This window comes from Eschscholzia californica, unplaced genomic scaffold, assembly GCF_041429995.1.
Source record: "Eschscholzia californica isolate CP2 unplaced genomic scaffold, dmEscCali1.0.p SCAF_4, whole genome shotgun sequence".
Classification (NCBI taxonomy): Eukaryota; Viridiplantae; Streptophyta; class Magnoliopsida; order Ranunculales; family Papaveraceae; genus Eschscholzia; species Eschscholzia californica.
Genome location: NW_028238461.1, coordinates 41,627,006 through 41,651,978, shown reverse-complemented (window position 1 = coordinate 41,651,978; position 24,973 = coordinate 41,627,006). Strand labels below are relative to the sequence as shown.

General features: G+C 36.0%; 1 long non-coding RNA gene across 3 annotated transcripts; it reads left to right on the top strand.

The window, feature by feature from the left end:
* Window positions 1-2,629: 2,629 nt before the first annotated feature.
* LOC147544770 (uncharacterized) lies at window positions 2,630-5,280 on the top strand. 3 transcript variants are annotated; one of them, XR_015239758.1, is made up of 7 exons: window positions 2,630-3,295; window positions 3,574-3,771; window positions 3,904-4,010; window positions 4,126-4,233; window positions 4,336-4,488; window positions 4,668-4,853; window positions 5,052-5,280. It is a non-coding gene; the product is annotated as an uncharacterized LOC147544770 (long non-coding RNA). The 3 variants fall into 3 exon arrangements; XR_015239756.1 differs by having other exon boundaries at window positions 4,668-4,879; XR_015239757.1 differs by having other exon boundaries at window positions 3,004-3,295; window positions 3,640-3,771; window positions 4,668-4,879.
* Window positions 5,281-24,973: the final 19,693 nt, after the last annotated feature.

Sequence of the window (24,973 nt, the reverse complement as noted above, 5' to 3'; positions counted from 1 at the left end):
CGATCGTCAACTAACTGGAGCACCATGTACCCTAAATACATAACCAGTAGTAGATCGTCTTCTATCTAGATCGCCAGCATAATCTGAGCCAACATAACCGCGTACTTGACATGTATCTCCACCAAAGCACAAACACGTATCAACAGTACCCTTCAAGTACCTCAAGACCCGCTTCACAGCTTCCCAATGTGTCTTCCCCAGGTTTGCCATAAACCTACTAACCACACTGACCGCTTGTGAAATATCCGGAAGAGTACACACCATAGCATACATCAAACTGCCAACTGCACTAGCATACGGTACACAATCCATATGATCCTTCACCACCGTAGTAGTGGGAGATTGTCTTCCCGAGAGCCTGAAGTGTGGTGCCAAAGGTGTTGACACCGCCTTCGCATTATGCATCCCGAATCGAGAAACTACTCGTTGGATTTAACCTTTCTGACTCAAGTACAGTTTCTTACTTGACCGCTCTCTCTTAATCTCCATTCCAGTATCTTCTTTGCAGCGCCCATGTCTTTCATCTCAAACTCTTGACTGAGTTGAGATTTCAACTTATCTATCTCCACCATGCTTCAAGAAGCAATAAGCATGTCATCCACATATAGAAGGAGATAAATAAAGTCACCTTTGCGAAGCTTCTTGATGTATACACAACAATCATAGTCACTTCTGCGAAAACCATGCTTTAGCATGAAAAAATAAATCGTTTGTACCATTGGCGAGGATTTTGTTTCAATCCGTAAAGAGACTTCCTCAAACGACATACTTGATTTTCTTTACCCTCAATCTTATATCTCTCAGGTTGAGCCATATAAATTTCTTCTTTCAAATCACCGTGCAAGAAGGCGGTTTTAACATCGAGTTGTTCCAGCTCAGGATCTCTGTGAGCAACAATATTCAATAGCACCCGAATAGAAGTATGTTTCACGACCGGGGAGAAAATCTCATTGTAGTCGACCCCTTCTTTCTGTGCATAACCCTTAGCCACTAGTCTTGCCTTATACCTTGTACCCTTGATCTCGGAAGAATCCTCTTTCTTTTTGTACACCCATTTACAACCAATAACAAACTTACCTTCGGGCAATAGGACAACCTCCCATATCTTGTTCTTGTGAAGAGACTCCTTCTTTTCTTGCATAGCAACCAACTAACTCTCTATTTCCTCCGCGGTAATAGCTTGTTTGAAGGTGACCGACTTGTCGTCTTCCACCGAGAGTGCATATTCAATCACATTTGCCTGCCCGTAATGCCTAAGAGGTTTTCCTAACCCTAACCCTTGTACCGGCTTATATAACCATTTCGGCCTAGTGTGTACCGAAACATCCTGCTGTTGTTGTTGTAAAACTTGTGTACCTACTCCTTGAACCTCCTCATGATCGTGTTCATCAATTTCCTCATCCTGATTACTATCCTGATGCTCCACCTAATCATGATTCCTAGAAACTCATTGGTCTTTGGCTTCTAATTCCACTACTTGAGCTTTAGTAGACCTAACATCACCACAACTAGGCACCGTAGCTGATGGGTCATGAAAATGCCCCATCCGAGTCGTTTAATTTAGCCAAGTTAGTCGGTTTCGAGTCTTTATTATAATAAAATGGTTGGTTTTCTTGATTAGGTGTCTTTTGCGGAGTTACATGTGAAAAACGGTTAAAAACGAGGAAAAGATGCATGAAGGGTATTTTGGTCATTTGGAGTCAAGGACAATCTGGTAATTTGGCCAAGGTCAGTGCGTGGTTGAAAAGTAGAGGTCGAGACGAGTCCGTAGGAGAAAACGGAAGTCAAATCGGAGTCCGGACGAACGAATAAATCAAAGTCAAAGTTGAGTCAAAGGATGTTGACCAGGTGGGATACAATCGGTGCAAATTCGGGCATGCGGGATTCAGCGGGACACGTGTCTCGGTATGGAGGTTGGAGCATCCGATATCTGTATTCACGCTAAGCAACGAAATGGCCCTTATAAGCCTGATTCAGTGTGACGCGCTGTAACTTGCTTCGGTAGTCCCACTTCAACGTTTTAATCTTGACCGTTCTTCTCCGCGTGTCCCAGATCGACGGTTGCTGAGCGTCCTTCTCAATCTAATGCTTCTGTGTAGCCCGTTGCAACTTAACTCCGTGCACCCAGATCCCACGTTTTAATCTTATTCGCCCACTTCCGCTTTTTTGAAATCGTGCGGCTGCTGACCGTCCCGTCCTTTATCCCATTCCCGTGTCACCCGAAGCGGTTTATTAAGGTAAGCCAGAGGACGTGTCTAGAATCCAACCGTCAAGATTCCGCGTGTTCCTTCATCCGACGCTCCCTGCTTGATGCCGCACCTAATTTCATTACCCGAGGAACACCTTAGCATTCGGATTTCAGCAAACAAACCCTAGCCGCCGGGTCACTTGATCCATTTTAGGGTTTTGCACAACTTAACCCCTATAATTCCAAAAGTGACCCTCTCTTTTTCAGTTTTTACCTATTTAACCCAACCAAAAACCCTAAACCTATATAATAACTCTTGATCCTCCATTAAAGCTAGACTTGCAAACCCTCTCAATATCCCTCTTCTCTATTCCCTTACCTTTTCTTTCTCTACTTTTCTTTCTCTAACCCCAAAATCATCCTCTTAATCTCCTCTTACCTCACTACAAAATAGACAGGCTTTAGCTACACCTCTTTTGTTACAGACTGCAACTACCGTAGCTATTAGTCGATATTTGCTACGGACGTTTACTATCCGTAGCAACTACCAACCGATAGCTACAAACTTCTTGTGCACTTGCTACACATAAGTCCGTATCAAGTGCATCACACACACAATTTTTTCAAAAATTCGAAAGTGCCTTTTTGCTACTATACATTGGGCATAGCAACTGGTTGGGCATCTGCTACAAATAGTCCGTAATTAGTGGGTTAATATGGTAACAAATGTTGGTCAAATTTTGGGCGAAAAAATTGCGCCACAAATTTAGAGTGAGCGACTAGGGAAAATAAATTGCGCCAATTTAGAGTTTCGCGGCTAGGGCAAAAATGAGACTGGGAGAAAGTGAGTGGGAGAGAAGGAGAAAAAGAGCGGGAGACAGAGGGAGAGGCAAAACGTTTTCAAATCCATATCCAAATCACTTCACAAATCAGTAGCTTGATTCTCACGAGAAGTTTTTCCAGTTCTGGCAGTTTTCTCTCTCTAAAATAGGTCTCCGATTTTTTTATTCGTTTCTTCTTCATCTGATCTATTCGAAGATCTTGCTTTTGGTTCAGTGTGATCGAGGAAAAGCTTTTCTTCCTGATCTATTTCTTGGGTTAGACAAGGTAATCCAGTCTTTACCTCAATCTATTATGTTTTTCTATCTATAAATAGCTTAATTTTTACTTAATCTTTAGAAAAAAAAACCCTAGAATTGTTTCAGGTCTCTTGTAACTTGTGTTTGGATTAAGGGTTGTTCAAGTATGTTTTTTGTGTAGTCGGTTACTTGTTGATTTTGTTTATTTGGTCTCTGGGTTTAGATATTGTTTTTCATCTTTAATTCATTTATTTACCTTTGTGTTACAAGTATTCTTTAACTGTCGAAATTGTTGAATTTACACAGTTGAACATCTGTATGTTCTTACTTTTCAATTTTCATGGATGAACCAACATGTGGTCTTGATGCAAGGGTTATGAGAACTGTAAGGAACACGGTTGATTGTGGTGGAACAGTTGCTTTTGATGAAAAGGGGTGGGGCGGTCAAATTATTTGTTCTGACCTTTGGGCAAGAACTCTCACATGGTTATTGACCATTTTGGGGTATGAAAAGTTTTCTTTTTCTTATGTTAATGACAAACTCATTCATTATATATCTAGCTCTACGTTCAACTTGATCCAAACATTTCCAGACAATATCCTTAATCCAACATATGGTTGCTGTGCTTTTTAAAGTCTCAGCTGCAGTTTCAAAGCGTATAATCATAGGCTCATAGCTAATACGAGATGAGCTCTTACTCTTCTCATTATTTTCTTGTCTGGCGGTTTTATACTCCCAAAAGGTTAGTAAATCTCCCGCTTTCTTTGATTTAATATTCTAAACAGGATCAACTAACTATGGTAGCAGTACTGAATGTTTTGTTATCTTAAGAGGTACCTTTGTTATGTTTGAAACAGATCAAATACCGAAATGGTGGATATGGGCTAGTGGATTTCGCCTTTATCGTATGGTATGAATGTCATGCCACTAATGAGATGTTTGCTCCGAGGTGGATGGACAAATGAGTACGTAGTTTTTGTTTATTTAACCATGTCAATATCTCAATATAATCGCCATCTAATTGGAAACTAAATAGTTTGTAACAAGATTTCAAATGAATATTGCAGGCATCTAATAGAGTTACAAAGTTAGGCATTAAAGTGCCAGAGAACTTCAGCATTTCCCAAGAGAGCTATTGGTATTGGATTGGTGCTATAACCCTAGTTGGTTTCAGCTTGCTTTTTAACGTCTTATCCCTCTCTCCCCAATGTACCTAGATTGTAAGTACTACCTACTTCATTCTCGATTAGTAGTTAATACAGTTGAAATAAAAATATGACCCAACTTGTTTCTTCTCAAAATTAACTATTAAGCCTAGTGTGCTCTATCGTTGTTCAAATTTCGTTTTAAGATACTATGCTAATCAAAGATTTTTTTTCATGTGATTTTCATATAATAGCTTTTGGCAAACCAAAAAAGCAAATGTAAATAAGGAAACGATGAATAAGACGAGAGAAAGGGCGAGCCTAGACTCTAAACAACACTTATGGATGTTCTTGGTGGACGAAAAATAGGTGGATACTTCGAACGAGATACTAGAATTTCAGGTTACCCCATGGAGCAAGACATTTGCAAGATTTTTGAGGTACTGTGAACACCATTCTCCACAAGGTATTGTCAAAGAATCTTCAATCTATTTTGCATTCCTATGCCTCAGCATAGACATAGCTCAGAGGGCAAGATGGTTAGACAACAATTTTTCTTTGGTAATTTTTAGAGGTTATTCAAGATATGAAGTTTTTTAGTGTACTAAATCGATCTTTAATTTCAATATTGTGTTTAGGTATTTGTTGATCAGGTAGTGGAATTTGAAGAGCTTGATAATCTAAGGATGCTATAGTTAGGCTTCCAGGAGTTTTAGGCCTTTCAACCGAACAAAGAAAAAGACAGACGATGGTCGCTGAGCTTGTTGCTAATCCTTCAATCATTTTCAGGGTGCAACAAGTGTGTTTCTTTATTAAATATTGAATGTATAACTCTTTCGATAAATGAATATGATTGATTCTTCATTACTATTATTGTAGCTACTAATTATTTCTTTACTGAACACGTTGAAATTTTTGTGTATATAACTATAATTACAGGATACGTTTCTAGAATTTTTTTCCTACAGAGTAGGTAAATCGAAATAAATAATAATTTTTTTAATTTTTTCTTTGAAAAAAGCAAGGTCTTTTGTTATGGACTCCGTTGTAGCCAATAGGTCCCATTTAGTTACGGTATTATTTCCATAGCAAAAAGCCAAAATGTTCGTAGCTAAAACTATTTGCTACGGGACTTTCTGTCACGGAACACTGTTCGTAGTTATTGATCGTTTGCTACGGATTTTCATGTTTTAGCTACGACTTAGTGCCATAACAAAAACACGTCTATTTTGTAGTGCCTATTTCTTTCTCCAACCTAACCCATCTTTTCCATTCTTTATCCATCTTTCTCTACTACTACTTCCTCTCTACCACTATTATTAATAGTCATCTCCTTCTTTCTTCCATATTCTTCTATCATCTTTATTCCCTTTCATCTCTTCTTTCCAACTTCTTTCTACATCTAATTTCTTCCTTCTCTTTCTTTTTCTTATTTGGGTGGCAATAAAATAGCTATTACTTGGAATTCTTGGAGTAAAATTCTTGAGCACAAATGGAGCAAATCTTAGACAAATTGGAGATACATGGGGATATAGAATTTGATTGGTGATTTCTTTCCATTAATTTCTTAGTATTTTCAATTATTTTACAATGTCAATGAATGTTATTCTAGATTCCATGTATAGTTAATTTAGTCATCTAAGGTTGTAAATGAAACCCATTTTGGATCTTTATAATACTTGTTCTTGATTAATTAAATCCTTTGATGTGCTTTAATGTCTATTGATTGTTTATCTATATGGATTGGATTTTCTTCTCATTACTCATGCCTCATAATTAGATATTTCATACTTTCGTTAAGTTGTTAGATGGAGTATGCTTTTTAGATGATGAATAATAGTTAAGCAATCTGAATCTCTATAAGGTAGACAATTAGAATTAGTAATTATAAAATTATTTTATCTAGAACATCATCCGGAATCCAAATAGTTCATTATATCGAGTAAATACAAAAGAGATTTAAGTAATTAAGTGCTTGTTTATAAAGTGAAATTATGCGGTGGATTTTATAACCTTAGATATTTTCTCACCTCTCACTTAGATAGTTTATTTAGTTTTATTTGTTTTCTTATTTCTTACAAATCAATCACCAAATTTATAAAGTGGGGTGTGTGTGTTAGTTTAAGTTAGCTATTGACACTTTGATTATTGGGCTAAACTCGCCGTCAATATCCGAAGTTACCTACCTATTCCTTGGGACGATTTCCCGATTTACAAATTATACTATAACTTGACCCCGTATACTTGCGGGAATAGACCTATTTTAGGCCTATCAGTAGCTTTCGCCATAGCTCTCTCCATAGAAGAGTTGTTGTGTTTTTGTTGATGTGTATTCAAAACACTCAAACCCCCCTATATTCATATATAATATAAGACGACATAGGAAGTCACCAAATTAGAAATTGCCTTGTTCAATTTGAAACCGCCTATCTCACATACTGGTATTTAGATCAAAAGAGGGTTCGTGAAGTTTTCGAATTGTTGAATAGAAGATTGGTACGGTGACAATAGAAAATTATTTTTACAGAAGTCTTTACAAAACAAGACATGGAAAGATCAATAGTTGTATAGTATACCGAAGGCTAAGGCCTTTGGTATAGGAAGAGCAATTTTTAGCAAAGGCAGTGCATTAGATAGGGAAAGCACTCTTTTTAGAATAGGGAGAGATAAACACTATTTTCTAAAATATCCCAACTTTAAACTTTGGTCCCTCTCCTCAAATTATTTTCGACCAACAGACAGAGAAGAGAAAAAAAATCTTGTTCGACCAAAAACCTGTTTGTCGATCAAAAGGAGAGAAGAGAGGTAAACACCTTTAAAACCCGTTCAACCAAAAGAGAGAAAAAAACCCTAAATCTGTTCGTTTCGATCAGAGAGAGAGAGAGAGAGAGATAAAGATGCAAACCTAAACCCTAGATGATTAACACTACACTCATCTACATAGAGGGTTTGTAATTCTTGTTATTGTTTGATTTCTTTATAGATTTTTAGGGTTTTAACACTGATTAAAGTAACTTTTGAAGATATATAAAAGAAAATTCGATTAGGATGAATAAAAATTCTTGAGTGAAAATAGTGAAAATTTTCATCCAGTATAACTGAAAATTTAAACAAATTTCGTCTAAAGCGGATGAAAAAAAAGAATAATTTCAGCCGTCCCGGCCGAAATTTATTGTTTTTTTCAGCGGACCCGGCCAAAATTTGTTGCCTTTTTCAGCCATCCCGATTGAAAATTGTTGTATTTTTCAGTCGACCCAACCGAAAATCCTTTACGGAACAAAAACGACCTAACACGTCTGTTCAACCATAGAGGAAGACAAGAAAATGATTTTTCTTTACCTGAGATATATTATCTTCATTATATATGTCTTTGTTTAAGTCGATATCTTGGTTTAAGTCGATGTCCTCGTTTAAGTCGATGGCTTTGTTTAAGTCAAAGGACTTTTATTTCTTGACTTAGGTTGCCTCCTTCATTAATGGCGGTTCGTCATTCATGAGATCTTGAGGCATCATCAAAAGCTTGAAACTTAAACTTTAGTGAATGTAAACTTTGCAAGATTTTAATACTAATGGTGATAGTAGTGACGATATTAGGGTTGGGTTGTTTATGTGAGAGAAAACTACAAGTGAATAAAATATTAGATTTATTATTAATTTTATCAAAGTCCTTATATTTTATCACTATTTATTAAATGGTCATTATAACGCCCTCCTTAAACTAATTTGGTAAAGGAAGAGCAAATGCATGAATTGACCTTTCTAACGCACTACCTTTACTAAATATTGTTCTTCCTATACCAAAGGCCAAGGCAAAAAAACGCCAAAAGAGGAAGCCCAATAGTTGTATTGCAAAATATGTGGTTAAAAGAGCAACAAAAATAAAATGAGTCTCATCTAAATTAGTATCTATTTACTAGAGTCATCAAAATAATTTAGATATTCGATTATTATTTGGCTATACCATGACAAGACCTTAACAAAAGAAAGAGTTGAGCCAAATACTGGTCAACCTTGACCAATCAAAGAAGACAATTGATTGACATAGGCGACACATGTCGGATCTCTAAATAGGCAAGAACGAGACTTTGACTAAACTAACGAAGAGGTAGACCCAAAAAACCTATATCACATGAGCTTTAGCACGGGAAGTCGACACGAGTATCCTAAGAACTTTGAGCTCTGTGAAGACTTAAAGGTCTGTATAAGGGTGGATCGAATCAGGCTTTGCAACTTGAGCTCTGACATGAAAGGTTGTTGAAGTATGCTCGGCAACTGAAGCTCTACTCTGTCTGAGAGAATTGTTGGTTACCAGAGGCTAGAATACGTCGGATATTCGCTCGATTATCTCGAGAGTCAATCGTATCTGCTACAACCGTAAATGTTTTATTAACAACCCTGGTCACATACCCTCTTTTAAGCCGGTGATTCATTACTTCCACGTAGAGCCTATATAAACTTCACAAGTTTTCCATGAAAAGGGGCTCGATGCTTACCCTTTAAGTACTTGGACTTTTCAATCTGCTACGCTGAACTTACTTGAGCGTCGGATTGTCTTTGCAGGTACCCCGACCCCCCACCCATCTACTCACCGGAGGCACAAAGGATAAACAAATCAAAGGTACAAAAATGATTTTAGGGAAGCACATTTTAACATCATCACTTTGGCGCTAGAGGAAGGAGGTTCACTTCAACAAGCCCATATATTTGTTCCCATGAGTTCAAAAATCTAGGAGACGTTCGAGATGCTCAAACTTATCTTCATCATGCTCGGAAACGGAGAAACAACTAGTCTGGAAGAAGAAAATATGAGGAATGTCGCCGCGTCAGCTAAACTATCAGCGAGTGCGAAGGGTTTGTAAGTGCAGAGTACTCGAGGAAGGTTTTAACAAAGTTTAAATTGGAAGCCCCACCCCTTAGGTTGCAAGAGGACCACACGAAATTCACATAAATAAAGTTGAGTCGAGCCCTAAAGTGTTGGAGGATGTAATCACAATAGACAAAGACGATTTCATTGTATTAGATGAAGAACGGGTGAGCTTAATGTTGAGCAAGCAGAAACCAGAGCTGAGGAGACGATGGAATGAGCCATGTCAGAAGACATAATTGTGCATGTATGAATTGGACTTCAACGCCAAAGGTCACTTATGTGGGTAATACACTGATTGAATAGAGGCAACAAATGACGAAGTTCATGAAGAGTTATCGCCATATCTTTGCCTTCATTATAGTGGAGGTACTGGACATAACAAAAAAAAAAAGACCTTTCCCCGGAGAAACAAATGAAGATTTCCAAGAAAGTAATGAAGCTTCTGCCCTCAAGAGTGATCAGAGAAGTATACTACCCCCATAGGTTGGCCAACATAATGTTGGTTCCAAAGAAGAATATTACTTAGAGAATGTGCGTAAACTACACCTGTTTTACTAAAATTTATCCCTAGACTTATTTTTTATGCCCTCGATAGATCAATTAATAGATTCAGCAAAAGGGCATCCTCTACTAAGCTTTATGAACGCCTTCACCGGATATCACAAGATAGCCATGCACCATGCAGAATAGGAATGCACAACCTTTGGCATAGAAATAGTATTGTATTGATATTAGTAGATGTTGTTCGGCTTGAAGAACACCTGGAAAACCTGCCAAAGGCTAATCAATGAGATTTCTCAAGAACAGATAAAAAAAATAGTGGAGTGCTATGTAAGAGCATGATCTGGAAAGAACTCATCTCAAACTTGACAATCGCATTTAAAAGACTTTAACCACACAACATGAAGCTAAAGCCAAGGAGGTGTGCCTTTGGAGTAACATCTTGGAACGTGAGCTTTATGGCCAGTGATCTTACCCTAAAGTGCTAGTGTCATACCATAATGAGCAACATCTATGTTCCGAAGTCACAAAACCTTGATTCCTAAGTTAGTACATTTTGCCTCGACTTCGGACTCACGGACATACACTCCAAATATGAAATCACTCAAGAATGGCTCGCTCGTATGTGTGAGTGTGATCACTAACATGGACTCAACACATAAAAAGGGGTGAGGACAACATTTTGGAACGAATGATCTTCGAAAAGGAATTAGCCACTAAATAGATTGGGGAAGCTCACTCGCCCTTCTCACCCATTCTACACTCTAAGAATGCCTTCTAAAAGTTAACGGATACTAGAAATGGATGATGATGGTGGATTCCCGAGAATGTCGAACTCTTCATGATAGAACCTCTTAAGCATTTCCACATTCGTTTCTTGCTTCGAATACTTTTTCGTGAACATACACACAAACACACATATATATACAATCACATCACTCACACAAAAGAGCTAACGTGCTCAAACAAACATCACATAAAACAAACATAACTCACACAATACTATATTCGAAAAGGTTGCACACCCAAGCGGAGGTATCAAGTAGTAATCCGGCAAAGCCGGGATCGATCCAAGGATAGGAAGGTAGTTTGAATATCGAAAGGGTCTCGTTCGCCTGTCTAGATATCACTAACTAACTTAGACTAAAAAGAAAAATAATACTGGTAAACGGGGGTTTTTGGATTGAATGAGAAACAAAACAAGAAAACTAAACTAAATAATAAAAGGAAACGGGCGAGAGAGATTCGAGAGAAGAGTTCGGAGGAACAAGAGTCAGGAGACGGTAAGACTCGATTCGGCCAACAAATAAGTGAGAGAGGTGTCGAAGTCCGGGAATCCATAATGATAAACCTACGACTATGTGTAGTCCGATTTGATGTGTCGGGGTACAATCGATATTCGACTCCTAAACTAGATATCTCTAAGTATTATGTATATCCAGAGATCATACTTAGTCAAACAAACGTCTAAATCGGTTAATCCCGAGTCATCGAAAGTGTCGTCTAGTCGCCTAACTATGTGAAGTGCATGACAAGACACATGAAATTATGACTTAGACTACGATCGATATCGAATACTTCGTTTTGTCTATTAACTATGCGAAGTGCTTGACAAGACACATGAAAATACGATCAAAACGATAATCGAAATAAATGAACATCAATCTATAATCAAAACATCAAATCATATTAAACATAGTCACGAATTCATCACATTTCATCTCATATAATCGACAAACTAAAGTTAGCTAAACATGGTGATTGAATAAGAAATGGAAAGGAAATGGTGAGAGAATCCCCCTTTTTCGATGTGGTTCGAGGCTAAGATCGTCGGAAAATATGAGTTTTTAGTTGCAGCTGATCTCCCCTTAGCAATTTTTTGGGATCCCCATAGCGACCACCATCATCTTCTCCATTTAGAACATATCCTCCATTAAAGCTAACCCTAGCTTTCTCTCTCTAGAAATTTCTTGTCCAAAATCAAATCAAACTACATGGGAAGCTAGCCAAGATGATGGGGAGCAAAAGCCCTAAGGTTTCGAACCAAGAAAGTGGCCGGAACACCCTTGAAAATCCGGCCAAAGTTGGAAGAAATCTGGCCAAAAAACAAATCCGGCCAAGAAAGCTCCTTCTCGGACCTTGTGCATCCGGCCGGTGCTGTCCCGTGCATGTGCACTGCCAGTGAATGCTTCCCGAGTGCCGTCCCGAGCTGCAGCCGTGCATCCCGTGCCGGCCTGTTGAAGACCCGAGCTGCTGTGCGTGCTGTTGCTGCTAGAGCATCCCGTGCTAGCAGCTCGTGTGCAGCCTGAGCTGCTGCTCGGCCGGCCAAAGCTAGGCCGGCTGGCCTATGCTTTGGCCAGATCCTCCTTCTTGCTCTCTCTCTATCAAACCTTAGTGATGAAGAACCAAACCCTAGCCTCCTTTTCTCTCTCTCTCCTCCTTCTTGCCTCCTTTTCAAGCTAGAAGATAATGAATAGTGTCTTTGACCCCTTTCTCTAACTTCATTCAAACCCTAGACTTAGTCAAGTTTGACTAAGTCTTTAGACCACAAATGGGTGCCCATAAAATCTCTACACAATTCTTCTTCTCTTAATATTTCTTGGGCTTGGACTTGGTTTTGGGCTTTGATTTAGAAACCAAGAGAGTGCCTCCATCCTTGTCTCTACATCTTCAAATTCTCACAAAGGACTAGAATACCCTCGGACTTCTTTCTTCCATATCTTCCCCGTCCGAACTCCGAATTGAATACCATTTTCACCGTCGAACTCGTCATTGACTATACTTGTCATTTGATTTGCTTGAAGTCTTTTTCTCTCGTTTTCGGCACATGAAATGATAGTAACAATTCGTTCCCTTTATTTCGATTTTCATGTCTAACTTCAAAATAGGTACCTAACATGAAAAACACATAAAATATTATTGATAACACTCGTAAAGAAGTAATTAGTCTAAGTTAGGCTCTCCAAATGTGACATTTTAGTGTCACATCAGCCAGCCACAGAGGAATCCAGGCTAATCCATCCAGTATCGCTCCTTTGCTGGAAATGCTAAGCCCAACGACACAAATAGAAGAGCAAAAAGTTACTGACAGACTCACTTCTTGTATCGATTCATGAGTAAAATGTGAGGCAAAGCATTGTCATTCTTTAAGATCCTGAGAAAGATTCAAAGGTTCGAATGGAGAGAAGTGGCGAACAAGCCTTCAGAATTTGAAGACACACTTAATGACTCTAATGCTGCTGGGGAGTCCATGGCAAGGGGATGCTCTAGCTCTCTACTTGTCAGCCTCCAAGGAAGTTATTTCCTCGATCTTGATCAAACCAGTCATGTACCCCGTTTACTTCGTAAGTGAAGTCATTTCTGGGCAGAGCTCAATTTCTTTGTGATAAAATAAAACTTGCCTACGTTCTGATGTGGACAAGAATAAAACTGATGTCGTATCTCCAAGCCAATGTCGTTAGGGCACATAAGGGACAATCCGTGAGAAATGTGTTACAGAACCTAAATGTAGCCACAAAACTACTTTAATAGCTCGCAGAGCTAAGTAAGTTCGAGATTGAGTTCGTACAGAGAAAAGCCTTCAAAGGCCAAGCCTTGGTAGACTTCATCTCATAATTCGTGCTTAGTACGACATTAGCCTTGAGATAGTTAAATTCGTATGTGAACGGTACTTTAAGCGAATTCCTGAAGGGAGCACGACCCATGCTGATTACCCCCAAAGGAAGCCACTTTTACTAGACTCTACATTTTCAATTCTCCTTTGCAAACAACAAAGCTGAGTATGAGGCTCTAATAGCAAGGCTCGTGTTGGCCTTCTGAATGAAAGTGAAAAAGGTCCAAATCTGCAATCGATCTCATAAAATACTTAGAAATACTAAGAGCTCTAATAAACCAATTTAACAAATTTTACATCAACACTACCTTGAGAAGATAATACGGTAGCAGTGACTTTGTTCAAAATGTTAGCAAACCAAAAACCTTGTCGGGGGTTTCATTCAGATCATTGTCTCAAGGAAGCATTAACAAATCAGAGGAGGCTCTCTTACACCTAGAGGTAAATAAGAACTTGATACCCCACATTGTTAAATATTTGAAATTTGGCGAGAAGCCAAGTAACGCGAGCGGAAGTCACAGATTAAGGAGGAAAGGCACCTTATATATCTTGATCGATGGTGTGACCCTTTGCATATCATCTGCAAAGATGCCTGCCGAAGAACGAGCATGATTATTTGAAGAAAGAAATACATTAATTCTTATGAGGAAACCACGCTAGGCCCCGAGTGCTAGCCAGACAATTATCGGTGACAGTATATTACTGGTCCAAGATACAAGAATCTCGCAATGAATTCGTGAAACATTGCGAAACTTCGCTCAATGAGGGATAAATCTTGTGAGATCTCTGCTAGTAGGGATCGATTACTTCACTAAATGAGTATAAGCAATAGCATTATCACAGACTAAGGTAATCCACATTCTATCTTTCGTATGACAAAACATCTTCCGCAAATTCGGGATTTTGAGAATTATAATGATGAACCATGACACCAAATGTGATAACCGGACACGAGGTACAAAAATTCTAAGTTCCAGGTAAAAGAAATATACGCTAGTGGAGCTCATCCCCAAGATAATAGGCAAATAGACTAATCGAGCCATCACTTGGTACTTAAAAACCAAATGAGAAGGAAAAGGCAAAAACTGCAGACAAGCTCCCTAAAGTCTTTTGGGTCTATAGAACTACACCAATCAATTGGTAGTTAAGATCCCATACAAAATGTTGTATGGAATGGACTCAGCCTTGGGCATACCTAGCTCGCGCATTAAATATTTTGTTCTTTGGATAAATGAGAAAATAATTAGGAAATATAGATCTGATAGGAGAAGTCTGAGACTAAGCAAATCTAAGAAATTTCGCTTACGAAGACATGGTAGCAAATTAATAAAAGAGTAACGTGAACGAAACAACATACAAGATAGTAGACATTAATTGTAGTGAGAAAGTCGAGATTTGTGCCAAGACCCTCAGGACCTAAGTTGTTCCCCAAATGGGAACGACCATATAAGATAATATAGAACGTACATCCTAGAAGATTCACATGGGTACTCCTTACCCTAGCCTCTAAATGTCTAACATTTGTAATAAGCCTTGAAAAGGAGTCGAACAGAGGCCCTTCAAAGCAAGCACACACGAAGATCTTTCTTACATGGATTGGTATATTATAGATAAAGAAGTTTATTAGTTTTGAATATTGACAAAGTTGTGTTGCCTATTTGACGTCTCTTGAGACCAAGAGAGAAAGCACTGCTCAGTCAGGAACAGAATACGCGTTGTTGTGGTAGGCCACACAGAAACACTGATCACCTAGGCATGATAAAGTCATGCTAGTATGATGATAGAATTGTCAGGCTATAACCGGGCCACCAAGCAAAGTCTCGTCAACTTAGCGCGAAAATGTTTTCAACTTAGCCTAGTAAGATAAACCTCTACTAGCCTAACGATGGAACAGTTAGACCATAACCAAACGTTCGAGAAAGTCTTGTCAGTTTAGTGTAAGCTGTTTCAGCTAAGACAACTATGATAAAGGCCTGCTAGTTAGACGACGAAACAACCAGGTTATAACCAGGTCACCAAGAAAATCACCGCCAATTTAGCGCATAAGTGTTTTCAGCTAATTTAGGTGTGATAAAAGCCTACTAATCTGACGATGAAATAATCGGGACATAACGAGGCCACTGAGAAAAGCTATGTTAACTTACTGCGATAGTGTTTTCAATTGCCCAGACACGACAAAGTCCTGCTCTTGCCAGACGCAGAAAGCCTGCTAATCAATGTAACTGACAAAATGACATTAGAGTTTAATGCTAATAAGTCGGGGATTTGATGACCTACTGGAAGATTTTCTATTTTTAGTAGGTTTTGAATTCTAGATTTTCCTAATTTTAACAGTTTTAAAATTTTAATTGTTTTAGGGAAGATTTTCTAGTTTTTTGCAGTTTCCCAATTTTAGTTGTTTTCCTAGTTTTTAATAGTTTTCTAAATTCTAGTTATTTTAGAGTTTTACTATTTTTAGACTTCTATTATTTTAGAGTTTCAAGTCTATAAATAGGCCTTTTATGTTCATTGTTAAGGGAGCTTAGTTTATTGAATAGAACCTCTGATCGACAAACCCGTTAGTAAAGAGGCATGGAATCAGGCTGACACTACTATTAGCAAAAAAAAACAAGGTAGGTTAGCATAGGTCTCTCCAGTGGATCTGGAACTCAAGATAAGTTCAGCGGTTCGTTAAAGGGGAACATATACATAATACTTTAAGTATGAATCTTCCATGATTAAAACGAACCACGATCAAGGTTTACAATCCATATAGAGAGAAGAAAGGCAGAAAGATGGTAGAGAGTCGAGAAAAGGAAAGTGATTTCCATGATATCAATGGGTGAAGGTGACGTGAGCATATGAGAGTTGAATACGTGACACTTTCTGTCGGCATCGGCAGATTTCGATTATGAGAGGTGGAAAAATTCTGGCCAAGTTCACAACTGAATAGCAATGTCCACAAGCACTGCTGGTAACATGCCAAGTATGCTTTCTTTTTGTAGAAATTAACTACGATCTACACTAGTCATTACATCTACGATCTACAATAGTCATTACACTGACATTGATACATCAAAATAAAATAAACACGATAATCGCAAAACTTAAATTCGGACGAGAATGGATCGAAAGTCCAACCAAAGTATGGCCTATAACCCAACTTGTAGAGTATTCAACCGTCTCTTTTTGTTTCAATATTAATATAGTTTATCCGACTAGCCAAAAATAATGGCCGCGGCTTTGGAGAATGACGAAAAATCTCCGGGGAATAAAAATTTTCTACAAATTTGGTCCTCTGGGATTGACTTTTTTATTTCTATTTGTTGTTATAGGGCTTCGAATTTCGGAGTTAAAAAAATTAATTTTTAGAAGATCTCATAAAAAAAAATTTCAGAAGGAACTTTTATAAATTTAAACAAAATCTTTTTAAGGATCCACACCCTAAACTCCTTCCAAATTTTCAATTTCTTCTAATCATTAAACCCTAAATATATGGAGAACAAACCTTATATTTTTAGAAGTCATGAAAAATATGTTTTAGAGTTCAAAATTAATTGATTTCTAGAGTTTAGAATATGTTTACCTCTCTCGGAGAGGAGTAATGGATGAAGAAACTTGCTTTGGGTGTCCCATGCAAGAAGTATTAAGAGCTTCAAGAGATTTTGTTTGACGATTTCTAGGATTTAGAATGTTTTTTTCCCTCTTTATCTCTCTAACTTTGTTTCAAATTTTAGAGAAATAAAGGTAGTAAGGGTTGGAGATTTAAGAAAGATAAGTAAGCAAAGTGGTGGAGAATGGCTAGAAGTTATGGAGGGGATGAGATGGATGATTTTATCTCTAGAGATGGAGAAAGAGGAGAGGAAGAAGAAAGAGAGGCAAATGACTTAAAATTAAAAAAATTTACTTAAAGTTAATTTTGTAAATGGTAAAAATTATCTGTTTTTCCTATAGTAAAATATTCCCTGAAGATTTTATCAAGAAATATGGATTCCTTAAAGAATTAAATTCGCTCAAGTTTTTTTTGTTCTCCAAAACCGCGGCTAAAATAATTAGCTTAAAACGAATGTCACTCATACAAACATTACATCACAAGTATTGAAAATTAAATAAAAGGGGATATAAAAATCCGTTATGGTGATAGTAAAATAATGAAACCAAAAATGTTTTTTGATTTCTAATTCTAACCATATTATAAGTTTGTTCTAGTGCGATAGAAAGTTCAATCTCTAATAATGTACTTCTTGACACAACCACCTACTTAACTAACCAACTACATACTTCTTCCCACTTATCCCCCATCACTATCACCACCTCCTTTCTTTGTTTAACATATGGGATAACTCCCGTTTAACCTCCAAAATATTGATCGTTTGGCTCCGGATATTTAACCAGCTTATATATAAAGTTAAAACTTACTTTGCATGAGTAAACAATATTAAGAGTGGCGGACTATATATTTAAGGTTTAGAATGTCTTTTTCCTCTTTATCTCTATAACTTTGTTTCTGATTTTAGAGAAGTAAGGGTAGTAAGGGTTAAGATTTGGGGAAGATAAGTAAGAGAAGTGACGAAGAAGGGAGAGAAAAAAGAAGGGGAAAGGACTTAAAATTAAAAAAATTAAATTTTTTCCCTAGTATTAAAATCGTCATTCTCATAATATTTTTACTAAAAAAATTAAAAACCTAGGGGTTCAACCACCACCATAGCAACACACTCTCTCTCTCACACCCTTTCTTTCGCTCGAACGTAACTTTCCCTTTATCTCTCTCCATATTATGTAGTTGAAGTAAGAGGATATAACAGGACTTTCGCAAAAATTTACATTCATATTCCTATACAAATCAAACAACAAGTATGGAATTCTTATTCCTGGTCGAACTAAACATTAAACCAAAATAATCTGATTTTCGGGAATCGTGTTACGGCAATATGATTCTTGGAATGACATTTCATTCCTGCACACCACTCCTCTCCTATCAACTACACTTTCGGCATTCTAGCAATGAATTCTGAAATAGTTGCTTTAGTCTTACTTGCAATCTTTACCATCCGACCTCAAATCAATGATTAAGAAAGTCTCATAAATTATGGACAAATTCTTTCTAGTACTATAGGCCACTCAATTCCTGTTACAGAACTGGTTCAAGGTATTATCGAAGGTAACACTAGGGTTCTTATTGCATCAATGTCTAGAGAAGAAGTTTTCAAGGGCATTAAGGATTTCAAGAAAGAAGTTTTTATTGATAAAGTTCAACTTGAACATAACAGATTTGGATTGCTACCTTTTCATGCAAATTTCAAAAACTTCGTTGGCATTCCGGGGCATGAATACTTTTCTTACCTAACCCACAAGGTTCAACCTAAAGCAGCTAATCAGGCGAAGATGAGAGGTGAGACCACGCAACATATAACAGAAAGTATGACCGTTCATCTTCGAGAAATTTTACGATGGCCTGCATTCTCTTTTGGCTCTTCTCATGATGATTGGATAATGAATTTGAAGGCTAATTTTTTGGTAGAGGAAAATATAGTATTTTCAATCTTCTTAATCAAATTTCAAGATGATGGAAGATGTAGAAATTTATTGGACGTTTCTTCACTGATATCGATTTTGCGAGAATCGTCGCATCATGGGTTTCAATTTATAGTTGGTAACTTAGTCCCTTTCTGTATGCTTCGGATTTCATACACCTTTCGTGCAAAGTGGGAGTTACGGATCGCCATGACAGAGTTCATCGTATGTGGGTGCATTATATTGTTTTCTTCATCGAAACGGTTCGGGACGAACCTCGTGAGGAAAGGGGAGCTGATGCAGGAGCATCCAGGTCGGGGCCGTAAAACCGCCAACCCGTTAGCCATATAGGCTAGTCAGCCAAGCCATGAGTTTTAGGGAAGTCCTAGTTTAGTAAGATTCATAATGAATCTAGGTTTAGGAAGTCGCATTATTTCAGTATTTCTATTATTTAGAAAAGTCCAGTTTGAGTCTATCTAGGAAAGTCTAATATCCTATAAAAGGAGGTCCAATATGTCTTTATTATTCATGTTAAAGAGCAAAACCGATCAAGTTTAATCAAGTTTACAGTTATTTAAAATTATTTAATCGTTCTTTTATCGTTATTCTCTTTACTTTTATTATATTCTTTATTTCTGATGCAGCTACATCATGTATGTTTTGTATGGAACTTATAAATTTATCTCCAATGCAATGTCATCTCTTAGATGTGTAAATCTTATCTTTTCACAAATGTTTTTATAGAGGTTTCTCCTTAATACTATTGGACTTAAAACAAAAGAAGAATCAAACACACTTAATCATTGATTATATTGGTTTATTGTAAGTGTCGAAGAAAATTGCGAACTTTTTACAATATTGAACATGTATCACGTCGGTCGACCCTTTGATTATGTGAGATTGAACGTGTAATTAGCATATTCGTAAAAATAATCAAAAGTCAAAAGAGATGGGGTTCACGTTCAAAAGTGATTTCATTGGGGATTATCGCGCTTCTTCATTCTTCAATAAAATGATTAAATTTAACAAACTAAGAGACTTAATGACATAGAAGTGAATTTTAAGTTCAACCCCTGATAATGTTAATAAATTGTATAATTGACTTTGTTTAATCTTCTCCATGAGCACTATGGTACGTTTGGTGTGTTGCTTATGCATTTCTTCACCTACATTTGCATGATATACAATAATAACTACACATGAATTTGATTATACTTTAATTTAGTAAAATTTTAAGCCCTAAAATTTAATGTTGTATTATAAAAATTAATATATAATGTTTATGTAGAAGATATTAGTTCTACGAAAAATCATTTTTGTAGGTGAATATTTATACCAATGAAGTGGAACTGATATAGTTACGAACAGAAGTTTTAGCATGATCCAGATTGATCTACATTTCCATCATTATTTTTCTTTTTTTTTTAATATGAAGATACCATGCTAGGTCAAATTCTTTTTCTTTTAGTATGAATATAAGTGACATCAATACTTTTAAATGTCATTCTAAATGGACACATCAGAGTTTACAGTGGAAACAAAAAAAAAACGCGTACGGAGACTATGTTACAACATTAAACAATTGATTATAATAAATATATATATAGGATGACCTAAAATGTCGTGCAATAATAGTTTGTTGATCATGCATATAGTCTCTTGTTATGTCTTAATCCTGTTATTGCCACTAAAAACCATTGGAAGAAAAACATGTTGTATAAAAAATGATTATTAGCAACAAACTTGTAGACAAAATATGGTTAGAACTTTTACCAATTTTGACTTTATAAAAAAGTGATAAGATAATAAAAGTAGAAATTTCAATATGATTATATTTATTTATTTTTCACATTGAGAATGATATATAAACCATTGCAAGTTATAAAAATGCGTTAAAAAGTCTCTTTCAAGAATTGGTTGGGGGTGATGACTTAGAAAGTGAAAGCCAACGAGTTTGGGGTAACTGAAAATTGAATTTATTAATGTTGATGTCATACTAGACACTAACTGACATCAACTACTTTTTCCTCTTTTTATATATTTTTTTTCCTCCCAATACCTAAGACTTATTCACTATAAAGATGAAACTAGTTTTGATTAAAAGATAGTGGGGAATTTGAATTCATTCTCCATTCTGTATATAATATACCTGAAATTTTGGTATAGTATACAATAATACAAGTATTCAATATCTGAATCAAAAAACGATTTGTATTGTTCTGTCTAGAAAGAAAACCATAAAAATGCTCATAAGCAGAATATAAATGTTAATAGTGAAACACAATATTTCTAATAAACGAAACGATATTTAAATGTGAATTCAAAACAAATGAAATAGCTTTTAAAATTTATTTTTTGTGAAAAGTCTATCTCATAATGAGAGAACTAGATCTTCATAAATACTAATGTCTATTGCGGTTGAAATTGTTGTGTTCTTGATTTTACATTTAGCATATGTACTTATTATGTGAATTATGTTTCCGCTCCATCCTACGGACACGGCATATCTTTCTTTGATAACATTGTTTTGGTATATTACAAATTCCGATTTTCAGCAAAGCACGATGAGAAAAATGATAGTTGAATTTTTTTTAAAGAAGAAAAATATGACAAAAGTGGTTAAGAGCATCTCCAATGCAAAACTCAAATTGGCCTGTGTGTCAATGTTCAATTGAGTTTCTCTTTCCTAGGTGTCAATGTTGAGATCCTCAATTCAAACGACATCTCCAATGCAACACCCTAAAAACTTAAAATCACTTAGGTGTCATTTCCTAGATGGTTAGATTTGCTTTTAATATTGAGTGGTCAATTGAGATCCTTAAAACAAATCTCAAATATTGAGTTTTTTCTTAAGATATCTCAACATTAAATGTTACATCATCATTTTGAGGTCCAGATTGAGTGTTGCTTTGGAGATGATCTTTTACAAAAAAACTCAAAAAAACCTAGGTGGCACTCTAAGTTGTACAATTTGAGTGTTGTATTGGAGATGCTCTAAGGGAATCAATGTAAGAGAATGTGCAGAAAAGACACAAAGAACTATTTCTTGCATATGTTTAATGATGTTAATTTTTACTCTTTCTTTCTGCATGAAAATAAATTTAGATATGTGAGTTCTTCATGATTTGTCTTCTTTAATCTTTTATTACTATGTATTGTAGATCTTCAACTGTCGATGTCCATCTTCATCACATGATAAACTGACACCCCATATAAATCTGGTTATATGAACTGATAAGGTTGGGCTTGTAGCTTGAGTAGAGCTTTTTTAAGGGTAACCCAAGCCCGCTCACCAAATCTAGCGGGTTGGGCGAGTAGTGCCCATCTCAGACTTCGGGCAGCGAGTTTCCCTTTTGGGTTTGGACGTTTCGAGTTGGCCTCTCGGGCTATATTCCCACCCTTACCTATTGTTGAGGGACATTTTAAACGTTTTTACCAATTTTAGTGCATTAACACACACGTAATACTTCCCAAGGGATGTTCTTTCAACAAAAAAAATTACAAGGTATGTGGGTGCATATGACAAAATTTGCGAGTGCATTTAATACTTCCCAACAGGGCACCTTTCCGCATGGGTCCCCCAAGAAGCTGGTGTAGCTGGCACTGATATGGAGCGCCTTTAAAACTTCACTAATGGGCTACTTCGAACTTCTTATGTATATAGTCTTTAGGCCTTTATCATCTATTGAATGAGCCCATAATTAAGGAAAATTATATAGATACTACCTGAATTACAGACCCATCCCTCTTTGACTGGGTACACCGAAAGATAGAAATGGAAGATGTATTAGTTTACACAAATGCTAAATAGTCCAAAATTTGGACCCTACTGCGGGCCAAAAAGTTATGTGGCCGGCCCAAATCTCAATAAATACAGAGATTTTTATCTGTTAAATCGGTACTATAAGTTGGTTCTCATGAAAATGAACTTAGGTTCGTTTTTTTCTCCAAAAGAAGTAAACTTAAAACATGTAATTGACACAATCTAAATAAAAAAAAATTTAAGGAATATTTGACGTATACGACTCTGTAAGATGGAGAATGTTGTGAGAGTTTCATATTTATTTGTTTTTTCTTGTTCATGTCGTGTATCACAACCATGTATTAATATTATCGATAAGACAATAAATTGTGATTGATGTATGATAAATTAACCTTGTGTAGTGATTGATACCCACCTATCAGACAATTATACCTTAATTATTGAGCAATCAAACATTTGGTCATTGAATTCTCTATCAAACATTTGGTCACTGAATTATCTATCAAACATTTGAGTTGTTATTAGATATAAATGAAAACGTAATTATGGAGTATTAGATTTTATTATACTTACAAATGTTTAAGCTAATTGGTGACAATCCTTTTCTAAGTTTTGGAGCTTTTGGTGTAGTTTAGGCATTGACATTACGAAACTATGGATAGAATAAGTCCAGGATGCCATGAATATCTATATAATAAAACAGAAGGGAAAAAGTTGACTACGACAAACATCATTTTTTAATAAAAGATATTGTCTAGAAGTCCTTCTCAAAATTTAAAATATAGTCTTTTGTAGAAATAAAGTTACCTATTTAAAAAACAATAATCGTTTCCTTCTTAGAAATAAAATAACTAATTTAAGAAAAAAGAAACAAATTCAATTTCAAGGGTTAAAAAAAAAATTAAAATCTCTCTCTCTCAATAAAATAATACTAATTTAAGAGAAAATAAACAAAAAAAATAATACAAAAAAAAAACTAATAAAAATATCTCTCTCTCAATAAAATATAACAATAAATTTCGTTCAATTTATTGTCTGTACCCTAGGGCACGGGATATACCCTAGTTCATAAAATAAATTACCATGAAAACCTATCATATCCTCTATTAAGAACACAAATGGCCAATATGTTTATGTAACAAATTACCTAGAAATCTTACTATTTTGACTATTAAAACTGTATCAATAAATGACCTATAAGTCACCATTTTTTGTTGTAGTGGTCGAGAACTCCCTCTTAAGTCCATGAGGTCTTGGGATCATGTCTCAGTAGAAGTAGTTTATCATTAAAATTTATCCCAACTTAGACAGTAAAGAAAGTAGAAATAGGAATAGATACTTTGAGGCTCCCTAGGATGACCCTACTGCGTGTAGTATCAAACTTAAGTTTTTCTTAGTTTTTCAACTGAAGCGGCGAAAAACTCATAAAAAAAACTTAGATTTGTGTCTAAAACTTAGAAACCTCGAAACTCACAAAGAGTAAAAGAAATGCTTTAGTTTTATTGATCAAACTTGATAAATTAAACAACTACTAGATCTCCTTTATATAACACTAAGTTTCCCAAACCTGGTCAAACTAGAATTAACAACTTCTAAATAAATAAAATACTAAAATCTAAATCTCAGATAGTTTCTTACAAATATAAAACTGCTAAAAACAATATACTAACCTTAAATATTATACCACTAAAATAATTTGATTTGAAAATATCTAAGAATATCGAATTATCTTCCAAAAATCTCTCTGCATCAGTTTCCTCTACTTCATAGAGACTCGCATCGAGTTTACTAATTGATTTGAATGTCGTATTGATTAGTGCTCTTCTGATATAATTTTTGCGTTAATTATGCATAGGAATCATCAAACTTTTCAGTTTTGATTGAAGACTTTATTATGTTAGAAAGAATTTTCCATTTATATTTGTAATATGATCCAAACTCTGTTTTTACCCAAAAAATATACTTGTAAAGATCATGAATATGATGGTTGAAAATCACAAGCTTTAGTGAAGACTGCCCTATAAAATTACTAATCAATCCATGAGAAATTATTTTAGATTCACAAAATACTAAAAGAAGATCTTCATAAGAAGGAAAATCAGTTAGCCCGATATCCTACTCACAAATTTTCTCATCTTCTTTTGAACAAACTTTCTTAACATCTAATTCAGAAATAACAAACCCTTCATCTTAAGAACTAATGATATCAGACTATTCTGTGATCTCAGTAACGTCAGTTTTTATTTCTTGAACAACTTGTTTGACATCACATTCCATAGGAATTTTTATGTCTGAAATAGTATTACTAATTTCATTCAGAACA